General features: G+C 34.6%; 1 pseudogene; it reads right to left on the reverse strand.

Moving 5' to 3' along the window:
- Window positions 1–14,931, reverse strand: part of LOC133770989 (A-kinase anchor protein 10, mitochondrial-like) — a 62,181-nt pseudogene extending 47,250 nt beyond the window's left edge.
- Between the last annotated feature and the right edge of the window lie 1,305 nt (window positions 14,932–16,236).

Consider the following 16,236-nt stretch of genomic DNA (forward strand, 5'->3'; position numbering starts at 1 on the left):
ACAATGAGATATCATCATCCTTGTGAAAATATCTATTATCAAAAATACAGAGACCAACAATGCTGCTAAGGATGTGGTGAATGGGGAACTTTTATACTCTGTTGGCAGAAATGTAAATTAGCACAACCACTATGGAAAACATTATGGAGATGTTTTTGGAACTGGAACTTCCATAGGATCCAGAAATCCCATGACCAGATATATACCCCAAATATGTGAACTCACTACATCAAAGAGATAACTTCTCCACAATATTTATAGCAGCACTGTTCACAATAGCCAATATATGGAATCAACTAAGGTGTCCACCATCAGGTGAATGGATAAAGAAAATATGCAATGTACATACACAATAGAATACTATTTAGCTATAAAAATAATGAACTCCTGTCATTTGCAGTAAAATAGACGGAAATGGAGAATATCATGTTAGGTGAAATAAGCCAGACACAGATAGACTAATAGTACAAGTTCTCCCTTGTATGTGGGAGCAAACATTAAAAAGAAAAAGTAAACCTCAAAGTGAACACAGAATGTCAATTACTAAAGATTGAGATGGTGGGAGGGTTAAAAGGAGCTGGAGTAAAACAAAAAAGGGAAAGCCGGGTGTGTTTCATTAATTGTGACAAAGATAGTAACATGACATTAATAAGTGAAATGGGTGAGGAGTATGTGGGAACCCAGTGAATTACTATCACCCAACAAGTGTTGCATTGTAAATTTAAAATTAAATTTAGAAAACATAAAAAGCAGAAAATTATTTCCATTTATCTTCTAACACTGAATAAAATATTTAGATTTTTTTTAAATACACCATTTCATTTGATAAAACATTGATTTACTCTGATCTCAAATGTCATGTAATTTTAGAATAGTTTGTGCTTTCTTGGCAGTTTCAACTTTGATTTCTCTAACATTAGTTAATTTTTCAGAGTCTTCTTAAGTATAAATAAGATCACAGTACCTTATGACATGTTTATGATATTATTTATGTTTCTAAAACTTCATTTAGGAGCAGGTTTTTAGCCTAATGATTAGTGGTTAAGACACTTGTATCCCATATTTGGGTACCTGGCTTCTTACCCTAATAAGGATCCTGACTCTACTTCATATGCAGGTATAGGAGACAGCAGTAATGGTTCAAGTAATTAGGTTCCTACCACCTACTCCTGATTCTTGACAGCCTTCCTGGCCCTTCCTCATCATTGCCAGGCATTTGGGGAGTGAACCAGGGTAGGATGTCTCTTTCTTCCTCTCTCTGTGTCTATGTTTCCCTTTCTTATTTCTCTCTCTCTCTTTTCCTCCCTCCTTCTCTCCCTCCCTCCCTCACTCTTTCTGCCTCTTAATTAATTAATAAAGCATTGAACAAAATCTTATTTGTACTGTGCTTTGTGCTACTTTATTCACATTTTGTAAGGATGCTTAATTCACCTTTGTTAATGAATTACTTATGTCCTCATCAAATAAATCAGGAAAGAAAATATTGTGAAGTGAATTCACCCTAACTGATATTAATCAACTTCAAAGAAAACATTTTTTGTCTGAAAAATTTGAAGAAATCATCTTTGATATTGAAAAACTGTTTGAAAGGAAGTTGGCAAAGATTTTCACAAGTTTTCGTTCTTATAAAATAATGATTTTGATTTTGTATTGTACAGTTAAATCTAACCTATATTAAAATGTCCATAAAATATCTAGCAAAATAATTCCAGAGAGAAAACACTTATACAATTCTTACCTGGAATAAGTGGAACACTTTTGAACACTTAAATTCTTTAATTGCTTCATCCCTTTATAACATTTATTTCTTTCTTATAATTATGATTAGTTATTACTATCCTAAATTTCATTGAAATAACTTCCTATGTTTCTTTTTTGAAGATTTATTTATTTATTTGAAAAATCAGAGTGAGAATGAGAGAGAGAGAAATCTTCTATCTGCTGGTTACTTCTCCAATAGCAGCAACAGCCAGAGCTGAACCAGGCTGAAGAAAGGAGCCTGGAGCTTCATCAGGGTCTCCCACATGGATGCATGGTCCAAGGACTTGGGCCATCCTTCTCTGCTTTCACAGACACATCAGCAGGGAGCCACATCAGAAGTGGAGAAGCCAAAGCTTAGAAGAGAGCCCTTGTATGATGCTGACATCACAGGGAGTAAGTTAACCTGCTGTACCACAAAACTGGCCACTGCTTATATTTCTGTACGTTTCCATTTTCCATATATTGTAACTAGTTATATAAACAATCTTATTTAATTTTTTGTATTTTTATTATACTTGAAAACAATTACAATCTTGCATTCTTCCATGAAAAATTTCTGTCATTCCAAAACATGTCTTTGAATCTCAGCAATAACTTTTTCATGTAGTTGTAGGTCATTAGTTTTCATTGACTAATATTCCTTTTATGCATATAAATCATTGCATTCTTTACACTGCTACTAGGCATTTGAAGGTATTGCTTAGGTAGGTTTTGACATATATAATGCTGTAACTATGCATCATGTACATAGCTTTTGGTAAACATATGTAGGATATACCTAGAACTATAATTCCTAGGTCATCATGTATGTCTATTGTTCGGCAATTTTATTTTTATTTTAACTACTTGGAGTGAGTTCAAACCCCAGAATTTAAAGACACAATCTCAAGTAAGAGTGCTACCACTTTAGATGACAGCCACTATTCCGGGTCCCCAAGCCTCCCAGATATCTGAAAAAAAAAAAAGGCCAACAAATCTGGGGGTATATCCATGGCCCCATTAGTGTTTTAAAACTCACTAGAACAACTTACAGAACATTGTGGAGTTCTACACATACAATTACAGTTTTATTTATTTATCCTGATAGAAACCAGGATCAGTCAAATGAAGAGACATATAGAGCGAGGCATGGAGAGTTCCCAAATGCAGACTTTCCATGTTCTCTCCACCAGGAGCAAGGGTGAATCACTTCTGAGTGCAAGGCTGTATTCACCAAAGCTAACTAAATTCCAGTGTCTGGAGTATTCATTTAGAATTTTATTATATAAGCATGATTTACTGAATGATAACTGGCTTGTGACTGAACTCAATCTCCAGCTCTCCTCCTATCCCTGGCATCAGACTGGTACAAAGTCCCAACCTTCTAATCACAGACTTAGTCTTCTTAGCATAAACTCAGGTGTAAACCAAGGGGTCATGAATAATGCAACCACTTATATAATTTGGGAAATTCAGAAGATATACAAACTATATCAGAACAAAGACCAGAAGGGTTCTTTACCATGTAACACCCGTCTTCAAATTTAAAAAATCATACTAATCTGGTAGTAGAATAGATTAACAATCACCTAATCTGGTAGTAGAATAGATTAACAATCACCCTCCCTCACAACTGTTTCAGTCCCTTTTCCTTCATATACCCAGACTTATTGTTATTCTTTTTTCTCCTTTTCTTTTTTTTAACAATAACCACTTTGGTAAATTTATATAGGTTTCTCATTATAGTGTGTATTTATATATTCCTACCAACTAACAAGATTAACAACTTATACTTAATGACTACTTAGATAATCTCCTTTCCTCCCTTGTGAAGAAACTGTTCAAGACTTTTCTCCATATTCCTTCTAAGAGTTGCATTATTTTTATAATTGATTTATAACTTAACTTATATATGTTCAAGGTAAACTTTCTATTACTCTATACATTCCAAATACATTGGAAACTATTCTGTTTGACAAGAGGACAGTAGGATAGTAATTAAAGTGTAAATGATTTTATATAGAGATGTTATCATAGTATTTTTAATATTGAGAAAAACAATTACCCATCATCACTTATTCTTTTCTCACAATTATGCAGCTCCAACTTTTTGTGGGGTTTTTGTGGGGTTTTTTATAGATACTATTTTCTATTCCATTAATCAATTTAAGAAATCTTGATATATAATATATAACAACTGGAAATTTATGCTAAGTTTGACATGTAGTTAAGAAAATTATCCTACTTTAAAAATTTTAAGATTATTTTATTATGATTGGCCTCATATTTAAATATACATTTCAGAATCAGTTTATCAAATACACATACATACACACACACAACTTTTAGAGTCTTTAGGAATTTAGAGGAAATTGATAGCTTTACTCTGTTAAGTGTTCCTGAATATTAAAACTGGATATTTTTCTGATCTCAGTGTGAGGTGTGAGAGATACTCGCTATTTCATGGACATTTGAAGTGCTTAAAATATTTTAATTTGGAGGCTAGTGATGTGGCATAGCAGGTAAAGCCCCTGCCTGAGATGCAGGCATCCCATATAGGTGTTAGTTCCAGTCCTGTCTGCTCTGCTTCTTATCTGTGTCTGCTCTACTTCTCATCCAACTCCTTGTTAATGGCCTGAGAAAAGCAGCGGGAGATAGCCCAAGTACTTGGGCCCCTGCACCCATTTGGGAGACCCAGAAGAAGCTCCTGGCTGTTGCGGTAATCTGGGAAGTGAACCAGTGGATGAATATTTATCTCTTCCTCTCTCTCTCTCTCTCTCTCTCTCACTGTGTGTGTAACTTTGACTTTCAAATATATAAATAAATCTTTTAAAAAGATTTTAATTTTTTCAAGCATTTGTAAATATTTTCAGTAAAAAAATTGGTCTGAATTATCTAAGCTCCCATTACTTGTAGCACAAGTTTCAAATCTGTTTGTATAAAATTGCTGAGACTTCAAATATTTCATAGACTCTTATTTTTACTCTAATTTCTTTATTTAATGTTGTCAAATACACTAAAATCTAAAGTTAGTTGAAGAGAGACTTTGTTTAAAAATAAGACTATTTCAATAGAGAGAACACCTTGATACCAGAAATATGCAAGAATCTCAACAGTGAACAGAGAAGATTTTCTTCCATAGGTAGAGAGCAGTAGGCCATGTTTCAGCAAAAACTTCTATGGGCAAGTGGAACCCATAAAAGCAAGATAAACGGCCAGCAGGGCTTGAGGGCTATTTGAATGTAGTTCCTTTAATTTAATTCAATTTATATATGAAAATAATCATATTTCCATAAAAAAGACCAAAACATTCAAGAGAAAGCCTTTTTCTTTTTTTTTTAACTTTTATTTAATGCATATAAATTTCCAAAGTACAGCTTATGGATTACAACGGCTCCCCCCCCCCATAACTTCCCTCCCACCCGCAACCCTCCCCTTTCCTGCTCCCTCTCCCCTTCCATTCACATCAAGATTCATTTTCAATTCTCTTTATATACAGAAGATCAGTTTAGTATATATTAGGTAAAGATTTCAACAGTTTGCCCCATATAGCAACACAAAATGAAAAATACTGTTTGAGTACTAGTTATAGCATTAAATCACAATGTACAGCACATTAAGGACAGAGGTCCTACATGATATTTTTTTAAAAAATTGATTAATTTTCTATGCAATTTCCAATTTAACACCATTTTTTTTCCATTTTCAATTATCTTTATATACAGAAGATCGATTCAGTGTATACTAAGTAAAGATTTCATCAGTTTGCACCCACACAGAAACACAAAGTGTAAAATACTGTTTCAGTACTAGTTACAGCATTACTTCACATTGGACAACGCATTAAGGATAGATCCCACATGAGACGTAAGTACACAGTGACTCCTGTTGTTGATTTAATAATTTGACACTCTTGTTTATGGCGTCAGTAATCTCCCTAGGCTCTAGTCATGAGTTGCCAAGGCTATGGAAGCCTTTAGGGTTCGCCGACTCCAATCTTATTTAGACAAGGCCATAGTCCAAGTGGAAGTTCTCTCCTCCCTTCAGAGAAAGGTACCTCCTTCTTTGATGGCTCCAGTCTTTCCACTGGGATCTCACTCGCAGAGATCTTTCACTTAGGTCTTCTTCTTCTTCTTCTTCTTCCTTTTTTTTTTTTTTTTCCCAGAGTGTGTTGGCCAGAAAGCCTTTTTCCAATTGAAACAAGATAACAAACATGAATTCCACACTCTACATAGTGAGCTAGGGAAGAATTAAGGCCATGACTTCACTTTTTCAAACCTGATGAGCTAATCCAAATCATCAAGACCCTTTGACTATAATTGCTATCTTACTAATTATCACTGGAAATGAAGACAGCAAAGAACTAGATAAGGTAAGCCACAGTTTAATCATGGATTATGCCTATTGAAGTTATATTTTTCATGGCTGATTTTCAAAGAGATATCTATGATTTTTTTGAACTGGCCAGCAGGTTCATTGCGATGAGTACAGAGACAACAATGTCTACAAGTCAGAAATTAATATTTCATTTTTAATTTCAGATGAACCATGTTTCACACAGATCAAGGAACCCTTACATGTGAAGTCGGAGTGTCTTGACAAAATCTCGTCCAAAATAGATATTGGTCAGAAATCTTGTCATCAATTTTGCATGGCATTTCCAAGCACAGCACAGACAACTCACATCGATTCACTTGTTGAGATTGTGTTTGACTTTTGTTCTAAAGCAGCAAATGCTTGCATAGATGCTAGGGCATGTTTGAAAGCCCCTTTATCTCTGCCGGGATGTATTATTTAAAAATGTCAAACCGGTTTTGCTATTCCTGAGATCTAAATGATTCAGGATGAACTGCTTATTTATATAAAGAATGACTCCTTAATTTTTTTAAATTATGCATTATGACCCAGCCAGTAAGAAAAAGGATTGCCTTCAATCAGTGTGCAGCATTGTTCTTCTCTTTCTGCCTTCTCTTGAACATATCGTCAAATTTATATTGCTGCAGATTTTCACTTTCATCTTGCAATTGGAAAGAAATGAAATTGCTTACTGTATAATTATAGTGAAAAAACATGAGCCCAAAATATTTGATTATCAAGATCATCAATCTTTCTTTTCATTCATTTTAACAATCTGCATATGTAATACATTGTGGGATTATTGAATGGGAGAGAAATTAGCAATTGCTATACTCATTTGACTTCAGAGTCCTTCCCATCCCTGCTCCCCCATCTCTGAATAATCTTATTCACTTCTCATAAGACATTGGAACTTCATGATGTACGTTGTCAATATATTTGTTCTAATATAACAAAGATATATAATATTATATAATAATTACAGTAATTATAATATTATATAGTAATATGAATTATTATAAGTCATAATATAACATAACAAAAGTATCCTAAAAACATTTTTATGAAAAGGATTCCTTTTAGTTGCATGACTACCCTCTCCAGTGTCTAATTATTATCTTATAATCATTTTATTTATACTGAATTCTCCAACTCAGAAGTCTAACAGAATCGTTATTATTAATAGGAAACAAAGAATATTTTAAATTGAATACAGATTATCAGAATATGGCTCTATGACAAAACAGTGTCCTACTTAATCCCATGCAATAAAAGCCTTTCTCATGGTCTTACACATCAAATTGTCCCAAATATTACACACATAAATGCACACCCATGCACACATTCTGCGTTAAGGTACTTTTAGGAGCTCTCCTTATTGAAATGAAACAGTTAATACAGTTAATACTTACCCAGATTAACGTGTAGCTTAAACTTCTGTCCCTAGTAGCATTATTCAGGCATACCAGGGACCACTCCATATCTCCTACCCCATTTCCTCAAAATAAAAGTTGTTGCAATGGAATGGCATGCCATAAGGGCAGTTCCAATACTCCTGAGACAGACACTGCTTTAGGGCATGAGATATCCTAAGATACACTTAGATAAGAGGATAAAACAATTAATAAATATTAATAAAAAGAAAAAGGGACAACAATGTTTGAAATTTTTTTTAAAAAACTAGAAAACCATCCAAGAGGTCACCACTTGTGTTTTTGAAAACAGGGAGACAAAGTATCCAAATCTGTACACAGAAACACATGCACACACAGTTACTAAAAATAGAAAATAAAAACTACTGAATAAATGCCAAGCAATCAATAATTCAACAAATACAAGTTAATACTTATATTGAAATTTACATGATGTTCATAAAAAAGGTAGTATTTTATTCATTATTTAGTTAATAGTAATAATAACGTTTCTTACTGCATTGAGAGCACATAGATAGAAAACAGAATTTGTATCCAATTTGTAATATATTTATAAAAAATTTCTAAGCTAAGTACAATTGTTTTTATTTTTTTAAAGATTTATTTATTTATTTGAACGGCAGAGTTACAGAGAGGCAGAGGCAGAGTGAGAGAGATGTTCCAAACTCTGGCTCGGTCCCCAGATGGCCTCAACAGCCAGAGCTGGGCCTGTCCAAAGCCAGGACTCTGGACTTTCCTCCCATTCTTCCTGGCATGTGCAGGGGTCCAAGGACTTGGGCTATCTTCTATAGCTTCCCAAACCTATAGCAGAAAGCTGAATCAGAAGTGGAGCAGCTGGGACTCGAATTGGCACCCATATGGGATGCCGGCACTGCAGGTGGTGGCTTTACCTGCTATGCAACAGCACTGGCCCACTACAAATAATTTGAAAATTGATTCTGAAATTACCAAATAATTACTATGAATATAAGACCTAATTAATAAAAATTTTTAAAAATTTTCACAACATGTAATGGAGAATTCAAAATAAGATTATAAACTTCATTAAGCAATGAAGTGAAAAAATACCACAAATAAAATTTTAATGTATATATTGCTAAATTTGAACAAATTATACCTGCTACAGAAGTTACATTGAACAACTACCATTTATTATATTTGGTTTTGATATTACAAAAAAATCTAATTATAACACCTTTGAGTGTAACACCTTGTCAAAATGTTTTGGTTTTTGGAGAGTGCAACAAGATTATTTTAGGGTTAGGCATTGTTTAGGCAAATTGGTGATCGTGGTATTGATGTTGGTAAAGAAAATGTTGCATGACACAAACCGTGTGCAAATCTAGGATCATTTTTTGTCTTGTACAGTACATATATGTTACTGCAAGACATGGATAGAGTTATGCAAACAACAGTGATATTCCTTAGAATTCAGTGATTATAAAATATATTATTAATATATCCCCATTTACTATTGACAAAGGTGCTAAGAATATATGTTGGAGAAGGAATAGTCTTTTCAGTAAATGGTGCTGGAAAATATGGATATAAAAGTGTACAAAATTGCAGTTAGATTCCAACTTCTCACCACGTATAAAAATCATCTCGAGATGAATAAAAGACTTAAATGTAATACTTGATCCTATGAAACTATAAGAAGAAAACATAGAGGAAACACTTCAAGACAATGACTTTTTTGATAAGATCTCCAATGTGCAGGCAGCAGAAGCAAAACTAAACAAACAGGATTATTTCAAATTCACAAATTTCTGCTAGCCAAAGAATCAATGTAGAGAGTGCAAAGACAACCAACAGAAACAAAATGGAAGAATATATTTGCAGGCTACTTATCTAATGAAAGACTAATATCTAGAATATATAAATAACTCAAAAAACTAAAAAAAAATATAATGCGGTAAGAGTGGTAAAAAAGTTGAATTGACAGTTCTCAAAAGAGTAAATACAGCTGGTCAACAAATACATGAAAAAGTGATGAATTCCACTAGCCATTAGGGAAATGCAAATCAAAACCACAATGAGATATCACTATACCCCATTTGAATAGCTTTGATGAGAAAGATGGAAAATAACAAATGTTAGTGAGTATGTAGTGAAAGGGAAACTTTTACACGATGTCTGTAAATTAGCATAGCCACTATGGAAAACAGTATGATGATTTTATTATTAGAAAAGAACTTTCAGATAATCACGCAATCCCACTATTGGTATATCTCCAAAAGAAATGAAATCACAGTATCAAAGAAATACCTGCTCCATTATGTTCATAAGCTCTATTCACAATAGAATGAATAAAGAAAACATGGCACACACACACACACACAGACATACACACACAACAGAACATTACTTAGTCACAAAAAGAAGGGAATCTGTTATGTGCAGCAAAATGGACATAACGTATTGAAACAGGCCAAACACAAGAGAAATACCACATGTCCTTCTCATATGTAGAAGCTAAAACTACTCAATATTAGAACAAATTAGTGAATACTAGAGGCTAGGAGCTGTCAGGAGTATAGAGGGAGTTTGCACAATGGAAAACTAATCAGAATCAGAGTTAGAACAAAGCAACAAATACTTAATGTTGCATAGCACAGTGCAGTGATTTTTTGAAATGTCATTTTCAATTTATAATTAATTTTAAAATACTAAATTGTAAACAGCCATGTATTTTGTTATCAAGTGAGAGGAAGAAAGGAGCGCCAGTGCTCCAATCATAAAGCAATGTCAAAAATAGGAAAATATTGCTAACCCTGATTTGATTTGTGCACATATATAAATGAATTCTAATATTGCATTGTAAACTACAGGGAAATAGTAGAAAATAGGCATTTTCAGGGCCATTTCTTTAAACAAAGTTTTAAAATTTATTTTTATATCTGCTAGTTCACTCCTCAAATGTCTATAATAGCCAGGGCTGGACTACTGAAAAGTTACTGATGATATATGGATATACTTCTGAACTTCATATTCTTATATTTTTTTTTTAATTTTTTTTTTTGGACAGGCAGAGTGGATAGTGAGAGAGAGAGACAGAGAGAAAGGTCTTCCTTTTGCCGTTGGTTCACCCTCCAATGGCCGCCGCGGCTGGCGCTGCGACCTGCGCATCGCGCTGATCCGATGGCAGGAGCCAGGTGCTTCTCCTGGTCTCCCATGGGGTGCAGGGCCCAAGGACTTGGGCCATCCTCCATTGCACTCCCTGGCCACGCAGAGAGCTGGCCTGGAAGAGGGGCAACCGGGACAGGATCAGTGCCCCGACCGGGACTAGAACCCGGTGTGCCGGCGCCGCAAGGCGGAGGATTAGCCTAGTGAGCTGCGGCACCAGCCTGAACTTCATATTCTGTTGAACTGTTTAACTGATCATGATATACCAACACCATGCTGTCTTAATTTTTAGTGACGTTATAGTATTACAATCAGATAATGTAAGTCCTTCAATTTGTTCTTTTCCAAACATAGCCTTGGTTATTCCAGTTAACTTGATTTTCTACATATATTTTAAATTATCTTGTTTTCTGGTATTTTAGCTGGCTTTGGTTTATATGCATAAATCAAAGAAAAGGATATCTTAATCTTCAAATCAGTGGAATTAGTATATTGCTACATTTATTTTGGTTTTGAAAAAATTCATCTTTCTGATGTTTTAAAATTTATTTGTACAGAATTTTGCAAAGTATTCCTTGCATTTATCTATAAATATTTTATCATGCTCTTACAAATTTTAAATGTCATTTTTCAAATTACATAATTTAAAAATATTGAATTTATATTCCACAAATATGAAAAATTTAGTAGAGATTTTATATAAATACTTAATATTTTGTATATGTCAATATTTCATCTTCAAATATGACTTATGCCTCTTCCTGTCCAATATTTACACCATCAACCTTCATGTCTTATCTTCATTAGATCTGGAAATTCAATACCAAATAGAAGTGCTCTTTCATAGAATGACAATCACTTTAAGTAACACTCTGACTTCAGAATCAACCCTTAATGCTTCCTGATCTGGTTGAAAAACCCATGAGAACATTTCAGGCATAGAAAGCCAAGACACTGTGGCAAAACATGTTCTGCATGAAGGATCTCTGTGAGACCCCAGCAGAAAAAAGTGCCCATCAAAGAAAGATGTACTTTTCTCTAAAGGGAGGAGAGAACTGCCACTTAGCTTATGCCCTTGTCCAAATACTCATGGAGTTTGTAGGGTCAGAAGTCTTCCATAGCCTAGGCAGCTCATGTCAAGAGCCTCTGGTGGTCAATGACGTCATGCATAAGAATGTTAATTCTTAAATAAACAACAGGAATCACTGTATACTAACTCTCCCTGTCCTCAGTGAGTTGTATTATGAGAGTTAACCGTAAAACGAGTTCTCAGTTCATGTGTGTGTGTGTGTGTGTGCAAATTGTTGAAATCTTTACTTAGTATAGAGTTGGTTTTCTGTGTGCAAAGTTATTTGAAAATGAATCTTAATGGAGAATGGGACTGGCAAGGGAGGATGAGGAGTGGTGGTGGTGGTATGGGTGGGAGGGCAGATATACTAGGAAGAGTAACTATATTCCTAAAGTTGTGCTTATGAAAATTGCATTCCTCAAAAATAATTTTAGTAAAAGAAGCACTCTCTTTGCTTATCTATTATTTTTGGCCATTGGTTTTTATCTGGATTAAAACAACAATGCTTCTCTAATAATCTTTCACTTTTTACCTTCACTCTTTATTTCACTGAACATTCACTGGTAGTTTACTATGTTTTGAGTAAGTACAGTGTTAAGAATGCTGCTAATACAACAGTGGGAAAAAAATACACCTCTTGGCTCACTGAATTCTTATGTATATGTCTAGATATTACCATGGTACACCTTATTTGTCACGTATATTTTTCTTCCAATCATTGGCTTATATGCTTGAAAATGTATTTCATATTAATAAAGCTTCACTCATGCTTTTACATGTCTTTTTGCAAAACATTTAGTGACTAAAGTAAAGATGAATTATTAAGTGAATCACTAAAATGCAAATAAATAAAACCAGTTAATCATGGCATAAAGGAATATACCTTTGGAATGTTTTTCCTAACTGATCATTATTAATTGCTTTGTCCTTCTTGCAAGGTGATATGGTATATGGATGTGTAATAGGCAGTTACATGAAAACATTAGAAACTCCACTCTCCTTCTCCTTATTTCAATTACTTTTGGTAAAGTCACACTTCTTCACTTTTAGTTTTCTAGTAAAAAGTGTCCTTTCCTTTTCCTATTCCTGTCTAGTCTTGGAAATGATCTCCTTTATGTCCTGCCATTTGTCCTAACTTCTGTCTCAGTTAATTTGTAAACAACTTATTTTGATCTAAGAAATTAAAATCACACAAATGGTTTGTAACATCAGAGGTCCATTTGTTTTTTCATAATTTCTGCTATTATAATTCATATATGCTGATCTCCAAATTAATTTTTCACAATTGCTTTCTCAGTAATTTTAAGGAGATAGACCAAATTCTTCTATAACATTCAAATTCTTACAGAGTATGGGATTATTGCTAATGATTGTGAATAATATGGTATGCATTCTGTTCTCATGTCTCAACCTGAAATAACCTATGGTAGATCTCTTATAAAATATAAAGAGTAGATTGTATCAAAATAAAATGTATTACTCATGGCACTGGCTTATATGACAAAAAATAGATTGCTTCACTTTCACTCAATGTAGGGATCAATGAGGTAATTTGCAAGTGATCTACTGATGACTCCACATAGAAGTTAATGTTTATCTTTAATTTTATAGAGCATATATTCAAAAAATTTTAGCAAAAGACAACATTAAAAGTAACATTTTATTTCTGACATCTTTTTATAATAATGAGATAATTTGGGTAATATTGTCTGAAGCATTGCTATGTGTCAGAGTCATCCTGGGAGGTTCACTTCTGTTAAATTGGCCATTCCCAACCTTAGTGAACAAAGCTGCCTTGCTCTAGGAGGTGATTTATATATTCATGCTTCTGACTTCACAAGATGTTAGTCCCTGTGTAATAGAATCATTACTCAAATATTTTTCTAAATATTCCTAAATATAATATATCTTGGCTTATTTTTGATCTAGGAATATTGATGTGGCTAAAGTTAAATTTTACAACCATGGCTTCCATGATTCAATTTCTGGCAGTTTAATTTGCTTGTGGACCTTGATAATATCTTCGAATTTTGGGCCCAGAACTCTTGACTAAGTACATTATTTTCTCATATCTGAAGGCCAAAAAAATCACTGAGTTGCCAGTTATTTTGTGAAGGTATTTTCAAATGTTTCTCTGCAGTACATTTTATATATTCAAACAGCTGGGGGTCCTTAAAAATCACAGAAGCAGATTATCTCCTAGCTCCTCATCTCTTACATCTCTAAGGTATAATTTTAACTGTATTCCCAGAAAAGGACAATCTTTTAAAATTTTGTTTCCATCACAATATTCAGTCTCTAGATGTATAAAGTTTAAGGGCTCCCCATTGCCCACTCAAGATAGATCTCATTCCTAATCACAACCTAACTATCAAAGCTAGTCTCTGCTTTTACAATCCAGCTATTTTAATCTACTTGCCATTTCTTAATTGTACTCTGTGGGGTATTTCCTCCAAATCTTTGTTAATTTTACCTTCAATCCTGCTCCCAAATTTCTTTGATTTCCCTACTCACTAATGCCATAATTAACTTTTACTGCTTGCAATCTGTAATTGTGCAAATTAAGGACAACTGGAGCCAGCATTGTTCCGCAGAAGTTTAAGCCACCACCTGTGTTGCCAGCATTGGATATCAGTGTGCAGGTTCAAGTATCCACTATTCCGCTTCCAGTCCAGCTCCTTTCTAATGATCCTGGGAAGGCAACAGAAGGGAGCCCAAGTGTTTGGGCCCTACCAACCATATGGGGGACCTGAATGGAATTCCAGACTCATAGTTTCAGCCTGCCCAACCCTGGCTATTGTGGCCATTTGGGGGAGTGAACCAGTGGATGAGAGATTATTCGCTCTGTGTCTTTTCCTCTCTATCACTCTTCTTTCAAATAAATAAAATAAACATTTTTCAAAAATTGAAGAATAGTGATAATTTTCTTGAAAGATTTGTGATTAGGAGAACATTTCTTCATTTTAATGTTTTGGAATTGGATACAACTCTTAGCCTCCTCTTTAATGGGCTGCTTGGAAATCCAGTTTTACTCTTTACTGAAGCAGTGATGTGGGAAGTGACGAGCTTCATTCTCCATAATGCCTCAGCTAAGTCCGCATGGGTTTCTAAAGAGTGACACAGCCATTCCTTCATAGCAGCCACTGATTCTTTCCTTCCCAAGCCTGCATTATTTCTGAAATCTCCACCGCTGCTACTTGGTGCCATTCTCAGAGAATTTCAAGGGAGGCTAAGATGCAGTGGTCAGGGCCAAAGACTCCACATAGCAACCTTCCCATGGCCTTCCTTAGCCTCAGAGGAAACAGTTTCTCTCTTTTCTCTTCCCCCTCCAACAAAAACATTTCTCTTTGTTTTTTAGAGCATTTAGGTTCTTATATTCAATAATATCAGGTTTCCACAAAAACTGAATATAAAACATTCAATTCAGTTCTGACTAGGAATCACAAAGTCCAGAAATCTTGATGAAAAGGGAAATAATGACAAGGAGTTTTCAACAGTGAGGATCCCATGCTATTATGTGACCTGAATTTCTTTTGATCTACTACTTTACTCATACTTGGAATTTTTTTAGGGTGACTATGCAGCAGCCATTAGTTTAAGCCTAATTCAGCCTGATGTCTAGTTCAAACCCTCTTACATAATCTACCAGATGATGCATGAGGTCGCCACTCTAGCTGGTAGCAACACAAACTGTTCTTAGTCCTTAATGAATCCAGGACTTGCTTATTTCACTGAATTTTAGCCTCCTAAGATTTTTTCCCACACTCATGCAGACCAGTTATTAGCCACATATTTGAGATTCTGCTTCATAGATCTGTAAAGCTTTCTGCCCATGTAGCTCCCTTCACCTTGATATTCTACCACAACATTCTAGCTTTCTTGGACTTCAGGAATTCTGACTTTACTGTGAGCACTTGCTTTTCTATGGGCTCCCTTTGTTGTTAGGGTTTGAAAGCTTGTTAATTGGTTATTATTGGATCCAATCTCAAATTTTGGCTTGTGTTCTACTTTTATTATAAAATACCTGGTGTCATAGTTCTGATAATAGCTGTTTTATAATACATAGTGTGTTTATGTGTGTGTGCATACGCACACACTTCATATATTAGGAATACTGCTAATTGAATGTAATAGCGATTTACCATCTGCTTATCTAAATAAAGCAGAAACCTGCAGATCTGTCCCCCACAATAACCAAAATTCTTTTTAAAGAATGATCATGGATCTTGGTCCTTTACTGAGGTTCCCACTGGATTTTCACCCCGTCTGTCATGTGTACTCTCTATTACTTCTTTTCATTAAATTGTCTACCATGCTTATTGCTGTTCTCTGCCTCATGACTGAATTCTTTCTTGCATAAAGACTTGCATAAAGTAACATCTTTGGCAGAGCCAGCCAGGAAAGAATGAGAGCAGTGAGGAATACTCCATGTCTAGCCTTCTTTTACCTATTCCTTGGCCTTGTGTAGTGCCAATATTTCATGGAGATACAGGCTTTCCCCTTTTCTTTCAA

Source organism: Lepus europaeus, chromosome 12 (genome assembly GCF_033115175.1).
Source record: "Lepus europaeus isolate LE1 chromosome 12, mLepTim1.pri, whole genome shotgun sequence".
NCBI lineage: Eukaryota > Metazoa > Chordata > Mammalia > Lagomorpha > Leporidae > Lepus > Lepus europaeus.